The following is a 10,359-nucleotide window of genomic DNA, read 5'->3' on the forward strand; positions in this document are numbered from 1 at the left end:
GCGCCACCATGCCTGACAAATTTTTGTATTATTAGTAGAGACAGGGTTTCACCATGTTGACCAGGCTGGTCTCGAACTCCTGACCTCAGGTGATCCACCCACCTCGGCCTCCCAAATTGCTGGAATTACAGGCATGAGCCACCGCACCTGGTGGAAGCTTCATTCTTGTAGTCATGGTTGACACCCCTTTTTCTCTTTAAAAACTATCATCCGTCACCTGCACTATTGGGATTATCTCTTAATGGGTCTTTCTGCTTCACCATTGCCCTCTTACACTGTATTCTCAAATCTGCAATTAGAATGATTGATCCTTTTAATTTTCTTTTTTTAATCAAGACAGAGTCTTACTCTGTGGCCCAGGCTGGAGTGCAGTGGCATGATCTTGGCTCACTGCCACCTCCACCTCCTGAAAGCAATTCTCCTGCCTCAGCCTCCCGAGTATCTGGATTACAGGCACCTACCACCACGCCCAGCTAATTTTTGTATTTTTAGTAGAAACGGGGTTACACCATGTTGGCCAGGCTGGTCTCGCACTCCTGACCTCGTGATCCTTCCACTTCGGCCCAAAGTGCTGGGATTACAGGCGTGAGCCACCGCATACGGCCAACTGATCCTTTTAACATGAAAGTCAGATGGTGTCACTTCACTGTTCGGAACCCTCCGATGACTCTGCATCTCAAAGTAAAATCCAAAATCCTAACATTGCTCTGCAAGGCCCTACACAATCTTTCCTCATTCTCCCACTGTCCCCACATTATCTCTCTGACCCCTCACCACTACTCTCCCCTGCGTTCACTCCACTTCAGTCACACTGGCCTTTCTGCTGATCCATAAACAAGCCAGGCACTCCCTACCTCAGGCCTCTGCACTTGGTGTCTCTTCTGCCTGGAATGTTTTTCCATAGCCATCTGAATGGCTACTTTCTTCACCCCCTTCAGAGATTTTCTCAAATGTCTTCTTCTCAGTGAGGCCTGAATACTCTGTTTAAAATTGTAGCCCCCACCTTGGTACATCCTGTCCCCCTTCCCTGCTTTCTTGTTCTCTATAGAATTTACCACTATCCATCTGACACACTGTATATTTTTCTTCAAAAACCTCTTTCTCTCTCTTTTTTTTTTTTTTTTGAGATGGAGTCTTGCTCTGTTGCCCAGGCTGGAGTGCAGTGGCACGATCTTGGCTCACTGCAACCTCTGCCTCCTGGGGTCAAGTGATTCTCTTGCCTCAGCCTCCTGAGTAGTTGGGATTACAGGCATGCGCCTGTAACCACATCTGGCTAATTTTTTGTATTTTTAGTAGAAATGGGGTTTCACCATATTGTCCAGGCTGGTCTCAAACTCCTGACCTCAAGTCATCCGCCCACCTCACCCTCCCAAAGTTCTGGGATTACAGGCATGATCCACCACTCTGGGCCAAAATCTGTCTCTCTTTAGCCTACTAAGATGTAAGCTCTATGAGGGCAGAGGTTTTATCTGGTATACTTCCATATTTTTGGCATTTAAAACTGTAGCCTACTAGGCACTCAATAAATATTTATTAAATATATTAATGAATGAATGAATGAATGATTTACTCATAAGATACAGATATGTATGAACCAAAATGTCTGTTTATTAATTGACAGTGAGAACTATAACTGTTAAGCAGACCTGAATACTCACATAGGATATTCAGGGAACCCTCTTCGCTTTAGGGAAGTCTTAAGGGGCTATCACACTGCAATAAGAAGTTAGTATAAAACACAGCCTTAGAGCAAAGGGAAATATTAAAATACTCTTCATAGGTCGTTCTATTTTATTTTCTTTTTTTAAATGGACCTGACATTGTGAGCATATCTTCACAGGTAATTCTACCAATCCATCTTCACTTTAGGAATATTCCTTCCAATTAGAATTGTAATATTCATAGAAGCTGCTCTGGGATCACTCCTGCACAGGGCTCTTTGGCTTTCTTTTATCCAGTTTCTTTTTTTTTTTTTTTTTGAGATGGAGTTTTTGTTCTTGTTGCCCAGGCTGGAGCGCGCTGGTGGGATCTTGGCTCACTGCAACCTCTGCCTCCTGGGTTCAAGTGATTCTCCTGTCTCAGTCTCCCGAGTAGCTGGGATTACAGGCGCCCGCCACCATGCCCAGCTAATTTTTGTATTTTTCATAGAGACAGGGTTTTACCATGTTGGTCAGACTAGTTTCGAACTCCTGACGTCAGATGATCTGCCTGCCTCGGCCTCCCAAAGTAATGGGATTACAGGCGTGAGCCACCGCGCCTGGCTCTTTTATCCAGTTTCTATGTAGCAGAAACACAGATAACTTTTAAGTTTTGCACTTGAGCAAATGGGTGGATGGTGATGTAATTAATTGAGATAGAGAAGGAATTTAAGGTTATTGATGACTTTATGTGAATAACTTAGACTGAAGGTGATGTGTCAGGATAAACTATAAAGAGTAAAAGCTTAGGTAAATCCAACTTTAGAGCTTGTTTCATGTTTTCAAACTGTTACATCAAAAGAAAAGTCTATTATGCCAGAGACTATCCACCAATATCTACATGCTCCCTTACATTTCCAGGCTTTCTTTTTGCCTAAGTGGAACCATGTGGTTTTGTTTTAGCGAGGGAACATGTGTAGGATTGATAACTGCCATTTCTAGGCCTGACCCATGTAATACCTTCATGATTTTTCATGCTATTAATAAATCTCTTTGCTGTTGTACAGCAGGAAGCAAAGGACTCTGAAATGGTGGAACACGATGCAAGGAACCTGTATCCTTGGGTTTCCCCTCAGAGGAAAACCACCCTGGACAGTTGCTCATACAGGAACCATCTCATGAGACTTTGTGTGAGTGAAAATCAACCTTTGGTTAAGCCAATGAAATTTCAGTGTTTCTTTGTTACCGCAGCAGATTCTAGTCTACCTGACTGTCGCTGTTTGTGTTGGTATACAGAAATATCTGACTGGGTGCAGTAGCTCATGCCTGTAATCCCAGAACTTTGGGAGGCCAAGGCGGGCAGATCACTTGAGGCCAAGAGTTGGAGACCAGCCTGGCCAACATAGTAAAACCCTGTCTCTACTAAAAGTACAAAAAATTAGCCAGGTGTGTGCCTGTAGTCCCAGCTACTTGGGAGTCTGAGGCACAAGAATCACCTGAGCCCAGGAGGCAGAGGTTGCAGTGAGCCAAGATCATGCCACTGCACTCCAGCCTGGGTGACAGAGTCAGACTCTGTCTCAAAAACAAAAACAAAAACAAACAAAAAGACCAGCCTGGCCAACGTGGCGAAACCCCGTCTCTACTAAAAATACAAAAAATTGGCTGGATGTGGTAGTGCACACCTGTAGTCTCAGCTACTCGGGAGACTGAGGCACAAGAATCGCTTGAGTCTGGGAGGCAGTGGTTGATTGCAGTGAGTTGAGATTGTGCCACTGCACTCCAGCCTGGGTGACAGAGTGAGACTCTGTCAAACAAACAAACAAAAAAAAAAAAAAAAAAGAGAAAGGAAAGAAAGAAAAAGAAATATCTGAGCTAATAAAGAAAAGAGGTTTGTTTGGCTCATGGTTCCACGGGCTGGAATGTTGGGCCTCTTGGTAAAAGCCTCAGGCTGCTTCCACTCATGGCAGAAGGCAAAGGGGAGCCAGTGTGTGCAGAGATCACATGGAGAGAGAGGAAGCAAGGGAGAGAAGGGGGAGGTATCAGTCTCTTTATAACAACCAGCTTTCATGAGAAGTAATAGAGTGAGAACTCACTCACCACTTCCCTCCCTAGGCATTAATATATTCATGAGGGATTTGCCCCATTACCCAAAGATCTCCTAATAGGCCCCATCTCCAACACTGGGGGTCAAATTTCCACATGAGTTTTGGGGGAGCAAACATCCAAATGGTAGCACTAACTAACACATCTACACACTGTTGACCACAAGAAAGCCTCCTCTACTTGAGCTACACATGAAGATTATGGGAAGCACTTAATGCTTGACAGTTATGTTAAAGTTTTTTTTTCCAGCTTTGTTATGAGCTTAGGGTAATGACCATACATAACTACTTTTGCTCAAGGAAGTCACTGACTTCCCTAAGGAAAATTCATCACTTGACTGAGTTTCAAGAAAAATCTTGTGTCTTTCTGAAACAAAAACCCTTAATCTGAATGATCATAAGCATGATTAGGATTAACTTTACGCAGCCCAAATGTATGCTTATGATAAGCTTCATCAGTGTTCTATCCTGTCAGATAAACTGAATGCAATGATTACAAAAACTGTAGCTGCAGCACACATGCCTTTTTTTTTTTTTTGAGATGGAGTCTCATGCTCTGTCCCCCAGGCTGGAGTACAGTGGCACGATCTCGGCTCCCTGCACCCTCCACCTCCTGGGTTCACGCCATTCTCCTGCCTCAGCCTCCGGAGTAGCTGGGACTACAGGCACGTACCACCATGCCTGGGTAATTTTTTGTATTTTTAGTAGAGACGGGGTTTCACCATGTTAGCCAGGATGGTCTCGATCTCCTGACCTTGTGATCCGCCCCCCTCATCCTCCCAAAGTGCTGGGGTTACAGGCGTGAGCCACCGCGCCAGGCAGCACACATGCCTTGATGAAGATTGTGAGGCTGTGGTATTAAATGGTTTTCATTATCTGATTTTCCTGGTTGTGAATTAAACTGAAGAACTTGCTGAAAACATTTTGATCATAATGAAGAGACTCTTGAAATGCTTGATTAAGTGTATTCTAAAGAATTTCCCCAACGTGGATGGCAGTGGTGAGTGACTAATTGTGTCTATTTGGGTCTTCTAGGAAGCAGATGCTAATAAGGAGTTAGGAATGCAGGATGTTGATTGTGACTAATACCTGTGAAAGATAAAAGGGCAGAGAGCAAGATTGGGTAGGAAAGGCATTCAAACTACGATGCATTATCTGACACATGTGAAAGGTTAAAGGGTGGAAACAGAATTGGGCAGAGTTGCCTTAGATTTTAAGGCAAATATGACAAAGTCTTGGTCTCAACCCAGTGGGGAGTTCTGGAGGAAAGACTGCCTCTTAAAAGAGTCTCACATTGGGCAGAAGTGGCCAGGCCCTAGAACTGCCACCTTTCTTAGTTATTGACTGGAGGCTGCCCAGGGAAAGCATGGTTTTGTCAAGAATACTGCAGCCAGTCTTGGAAGGTCCTGCAACCTGAGGCTGTAAGCTTAACTTCACTCCTCATAGTTTCATGGCAAAGTCTTTCTTGATGGGAGCTCTGAGCTATGCAGCTCCATGCTTGCCACAGTCCACCCTTGGTGTTGCCTGAATTAACTTCAGAGTTCCTGTTCAGAATTCCTGTGAACCTCTGTCTTCCTGAGGGAAGACTTAGAAGAGGAGGTTAGTGGGAAGAACTACAGCTCATCTTGCTGCAGTTGGTCTCAGGGCTGCCACTAGGTTTCATTTTCTTCCTTCTCTACAATCCATTCTATATTTGTACTGATGTTCTGCCTGCTTAGTCTATCCATTGTTGACAGAGGGGTGTTGAAATCTCCAATGATAATAGTAGATGTATCTAGTTCTTCTTGCAGTTCTATCAGTTTTTGTCTCATTTATTTTGATGCTTTGTTGTTAGGTGCATACACTTTTTAAAATTGTAGTTTTCTTGAGACTTGACCCCCATAATGCCCCATTTTATTTTATTATTTTTCAGAATTGTAAAATTTTATTTTCCACACGTCAACATTCTTATTAATACAGCTTGATTGAAAAAATTCTGACCATAAGCATGTGATTATTTCCCTTTGGAACTGGTGAAGTCAGAAAATAAAATATTTATTTTGAATATATGGCATCCAAAATATTCACTTAATGTGGCCTTATCTGTTTATATTCAAAGGCTTTCTTCCCTCAAAATGAAGGTTCTAAGATAAATTCAAGATTCCTTTGAATGAAAAAAAGAAAACCAGCTAGGCACAGTGGCTGAGGCCTGTAATCCCAGCACTTTGGGAGGCCAATGTGAGCGTTTCACTCCCAGGAGTTCAAGACCAGCCTGGGCAACATAGGGAGACCCTGTCTCCACAAAATTTACAAAAAATTAGCCGGGTGTAGTGGCACGCTCCTGTGCTCCCAGCTACTCAGAAGGCTGGGGTGGAAAGATTGCTGGAGCCAGGGAGGTTGAGGCTGCAGTAAGCCAGATTGCACCACTGCACTCCAGCCTGGGTGACAAAGTGAGACCCTGTCTCGAAAAACAAAAACAAAACCTTCTAAAACAGTGAGCTTACAAAATACAACAGACTGCTAGACACACTTAGTGGTAACGTGAAAGTATATTCACTGAAGGCCGGGCGCGGTGGCTCAAGCCTGTAATCCCAGCACTTTGGGAGGCCGAGACGGGCGGAGCACGAGGTCAGGAGATCGAGACCATCCTGGCTAATACGGTGAAACCCCGTCTCTACTAAAAATTACAAAAAACTAGCCGGGCGAGGTGGCGGGTGCCTGTAGTCCCAGCTACTCTGGAGGCTGAGGCAGGAGAATGGCGTAAACCCGGGGGGCGGAGCTTGCAGTGAGCTGAGATCCGGCCATTGCACTCCAACCTGGGCGACAGAGCGAGACCGTCTCAAAAAAAAAAAAAAAAAAAAAAAGAAAGTATATTCACTGAAAAGAAAATTTGAAGCATGACCATTAACCTTTGTGAAAAACCATGATATGCCCTTTACTTCATTTGTTTTTAGCTATTTTATAAATACCAAGAGAAATTGGACACAGTTTATGATGAAACTTAGAAAAATTTCTTTTTCCATAAAATAAGCATGTAAGTCTTTCCCTTTGGCTTCTTCTTCCATTCCTCCTTCCCTGTGCTGAAGAGATACTGAGTTCTTCCAGATTTTTGCTTAGCTGGATGGTTTCCGAACTCAATGGACTCTTCAGATAGGTAGTTCCTGCACAGGGTTTTCCTGTCACTGGATCTATGACTTTTCCAACGTTGAAAACTATCTCAGCCTGTTCATGTTTCACATGCTTTGTTCGTGGAACAGGTAAAGCTTTGAGAAGCACAATATCCCCAATTGTGCACTGCTGAAGGGCATTGTGAGCAAAGTAGGTTTATCTCTTATTACAATGCTTTAATAAATAGGGATCCAGAACAAGCCTGGTCACTCTCACTTTAGCAGTCGTTTGCATTTTTGTCCAAGTCACCTTCCCCACAATCCATTTGGCATGGATGGATGAACGAACCATGGACATTATGTGGCTATGGTCACCTCCGCCACTACTGTGCAGCCACCTGACCTGTGGAGTGCCAGTTGCAGCATGATCCCCATTTTATTCTTGATGACATTCCTTGTTCTGAAACCTACTTTATCTGATAGAAATACAACTACCCCAACTTTCTTTTGGTTAGTGTTTTTTTTTTTTTTCTTTTTGTATATCTGTGGCTATCTTTTTACTTTATTTTTATTTTTTTGTAGAGATGGAGTCTCACTGTGTTGCCCAGGCTGGTCTCAAACTCATGGGCTCAAGCAGTCCTCCCGCCTCAGGCTCTCAAAGAGCTGGGATTACAGGTGTGAGCCACCATACCTTTGACTTTTAATATGTCTCTGTCTTTATATTAAATGTGGGTTTCTTATAACAGTATGTAATTGGGTCTTATTTTCTTATCCACTATGACAATCTCTGTCTTTTAATTGGTGCATTTAAACCATTCACATTTAAAGTGACTTTGATATATTCAGACTAATATCTACCATTTTGATAACTATTTTCTTTCGTATATTTATTTAAATTGATACATATTAGATGTACATATTTTTGGGATACATGTGATAATTTGATGCATTTACATAATCGGATCAGGGTAATTGGAATATCCATCACCTTAAACATAAATCTTTTTGTTGAATTATTCTCCTCTAGCTATTTTCTTTTTTTATTGTCATTATTTTTATTATACTTTAAGTTCTAGGGTACAAGTGTACAACGTGCAGGTTTGTTACATATGTATACATGGACCGTGTTGGTGTGCGGCACCCATTAACTCATCATTTACGTTGGGTATATCTCCTAATGCTATCCCTCCCCCTCCCCCCACCCCACAACTGGCCCCAGTGTGTGATGTTCCCCTTCCTGTGACCAAGTGTTCTCATTGTTCAGTTCCCACCTATGAGTGAGAACATGCGGTGTTTGGTTTTCTGTTCTTGCAATAGTTTGCTGAGAATGATGGTTTCCAGCTGCATCCATGTCCCTACAAAGGACATGAACTCATCCTTTTTTATGGCTGCATAGTATTCCATGGTGTATATGTGCCACATTTTCTTAATCCAGTCTGTCATTGATGGACATTTGGGTTGTTTCCAAGTCTTTGCTATTGTGAATAGTGCTGCAATAATATACGTGTGCATGTGTCTTATAGCAGCATGATTTATAATCCTTTGGGTATATACCCAGTAATGGGATGGCTGGGTCAAATGGCATTTCTAGTTCCAGATCCTTTTTTTTTTTTTTTTTTAATACTTTAATTTCTAGGGTACATGTGCACAATGTGCAGGTTTGTTACATATATATACATGTGCCATGTTGGTGTGCTGCACCCATTAACTCATCATTTACATTAGGTATATCTCCTAATGCTATCCCTACCCCCTCCCCACTCCCCACAATAGGACCCGGTGTGTGATGCTCCCCTTCCTGTGTCCAAGTGATCTCATTGTTCAATTCCCACCTATGAGTGAGAACATGCAGTATTTGGTTTTCTGTTCTTGCAATAGTTTGCTGAGAATGATGGTTTCCAGCATTCTCAGCTGGATGATTCCAGGACACGAACTCATCCTTTTTTGTGGCTGCATAGTACTCCATGGTATATATGTGCCACATTTTCTTAATCCAGTCTGTCATTGATGGACATTTGGGTTGGTTCCAAGTCTTTGCTATTGTGAATAGTGCCACAATAAACATACGTGTGCATGTGTCTTTATAGCAGCATGATTTATAATCTTTGGGTATATACCCAGTAATGGGATGGCTGGGTCAAATGGCATTTCTAGTTCTAGATCCTTGAGGAATCTCCACACTGTCTTCCACAATGGTTGAACTAGTTTACAGTCCCGCCAACAGTGTAAAAATGTTCCTATTTCTCCACATCCTCTCCAGCGCCTGTTGTATCCTGACTTTTTAATGACTGCCATTCTAACTGGTGTGAGATGGTATCTCATTGTGGTTTTGGTTTGCATTTCTCTGATGGTGAGTGATGATGAGCATTTTTTCATGTGTCTGTTGGCTGCATAAATGTCTTCTTTTGAGAAGTGTCTGTTCATATCCTTCGCCCACTTTTTGATGGGGTTGTTTGCTTTTTCTTGTAAATTTGTTTGAGTTCTTTGTAGGTTCTGGATATCAGCCCTTTGTCAGATGAGTAGGTTGCAAAAATTTTCTCCCACTGTGTAGGTTGCCTGTTCACTCTGATGGTAGTTTCTTTTGCTGTGCAGAAGCTCTTTAGTTTAATTAGATCCCATTTGTCAGTTTTGGCTTTTGTTGCCATTGCTTTTAGTGTTTTAGACATGAAGTCCTTGCCCATGTCTATGTCCTGAATGGCATTGTCTAGGTTTTCTTCATCTCTTTTTGAGATGGAGTGTCGCTCTGTCATCCTAGCTGGAGTGCAGTGGCGCAATCTCAGCTTACTGCAACCTCTGCCTCCCGGGTTCAAGCAATTCTCCTGTCTCAGCTTCCCGAGTAGCTGGGACTACAGGTATATGCCACCACACCTGGCTAATTTTTGTATTTTTAGTAGAGATGGAGTTTCACCATATTGGTCTGGCTGGTCTTGAACTCCTGACCTCAGGTGATCCACCTGCCTCGGCCTCCCAAAGTGCTGGGATTACAGGCGTGAGCCACCGCACCCAGCCTCTTCTAGGTATTTTGGAATGTACAGTTGATTCACATTAACTTTAGTCACTGTGCTGATGATTGAAAACCAGGTCTTATTTCTTCTAAGTGTGTATTTGTGCCCATTTTTATAACTGTTTTCTATTTATTGCTCTTGTTCTTTGTTTTTTCCCCATCGTCTTTTTCTGCCTTTCCTGGTTTAAATTGAGCTTTTTGTATGATTCCATTTTATCTCCTCTCCTAATGTATCAGTTGCAATGGTTGCCCTATAGCTTATAATATACATTTTAATTAATTAATTTATTTTTGAGACCGGGTCTCACTTTGCCACCCAGGCTGGAGTGCAGTGGCTCGATCTTGGCTCACTGCAGCCTCGACCTCCTGGACTCAAGTGATCCTCCTACCTCAGCCCCCCAAGTAGCTGGAACTACAGATGCGTGCCATGGTGCCTGGCTAATTTTTGTGTTTTTTTGTAGAGACAAGTTTTCACTATGTTGGCCAGGCTGGTCTCAAACCCCTGAGCTCAAGCGATCCTCCTGCCTCAG

General features: G+C 42.8%; 1 pseudogene; it reads right to left on the minus strand.

Moving 5' to 3' along the window:
- Positions 1–6,658: 6,658 nt before the first annotated feature.
- LOC117077675 lies at positions 6,659–7,201 on the minus strand (annotated as a pseudogene).
- Between the last annotated feature and the right edge of the window lie 3,158 nt (positions 7,202–10,359).

The sequence above is a fragment of the Trachypithecus francoisi genome, unplaced genomic scaffold (genome assembly GCF_009764315.1).
Source record: "Trachypithecus francoisi isolate TF-2019V2 unplaced genomic scaffold, Tfra_2.0 Lachesis_group6, whole genome shotgun sequence".
Lineage (NCBI taxonomy): Eukaryota > Metazoa > Chordata > Mammalia > Primates > Cercopithecidae > Trachypithecus > Trachypithecus francoisi.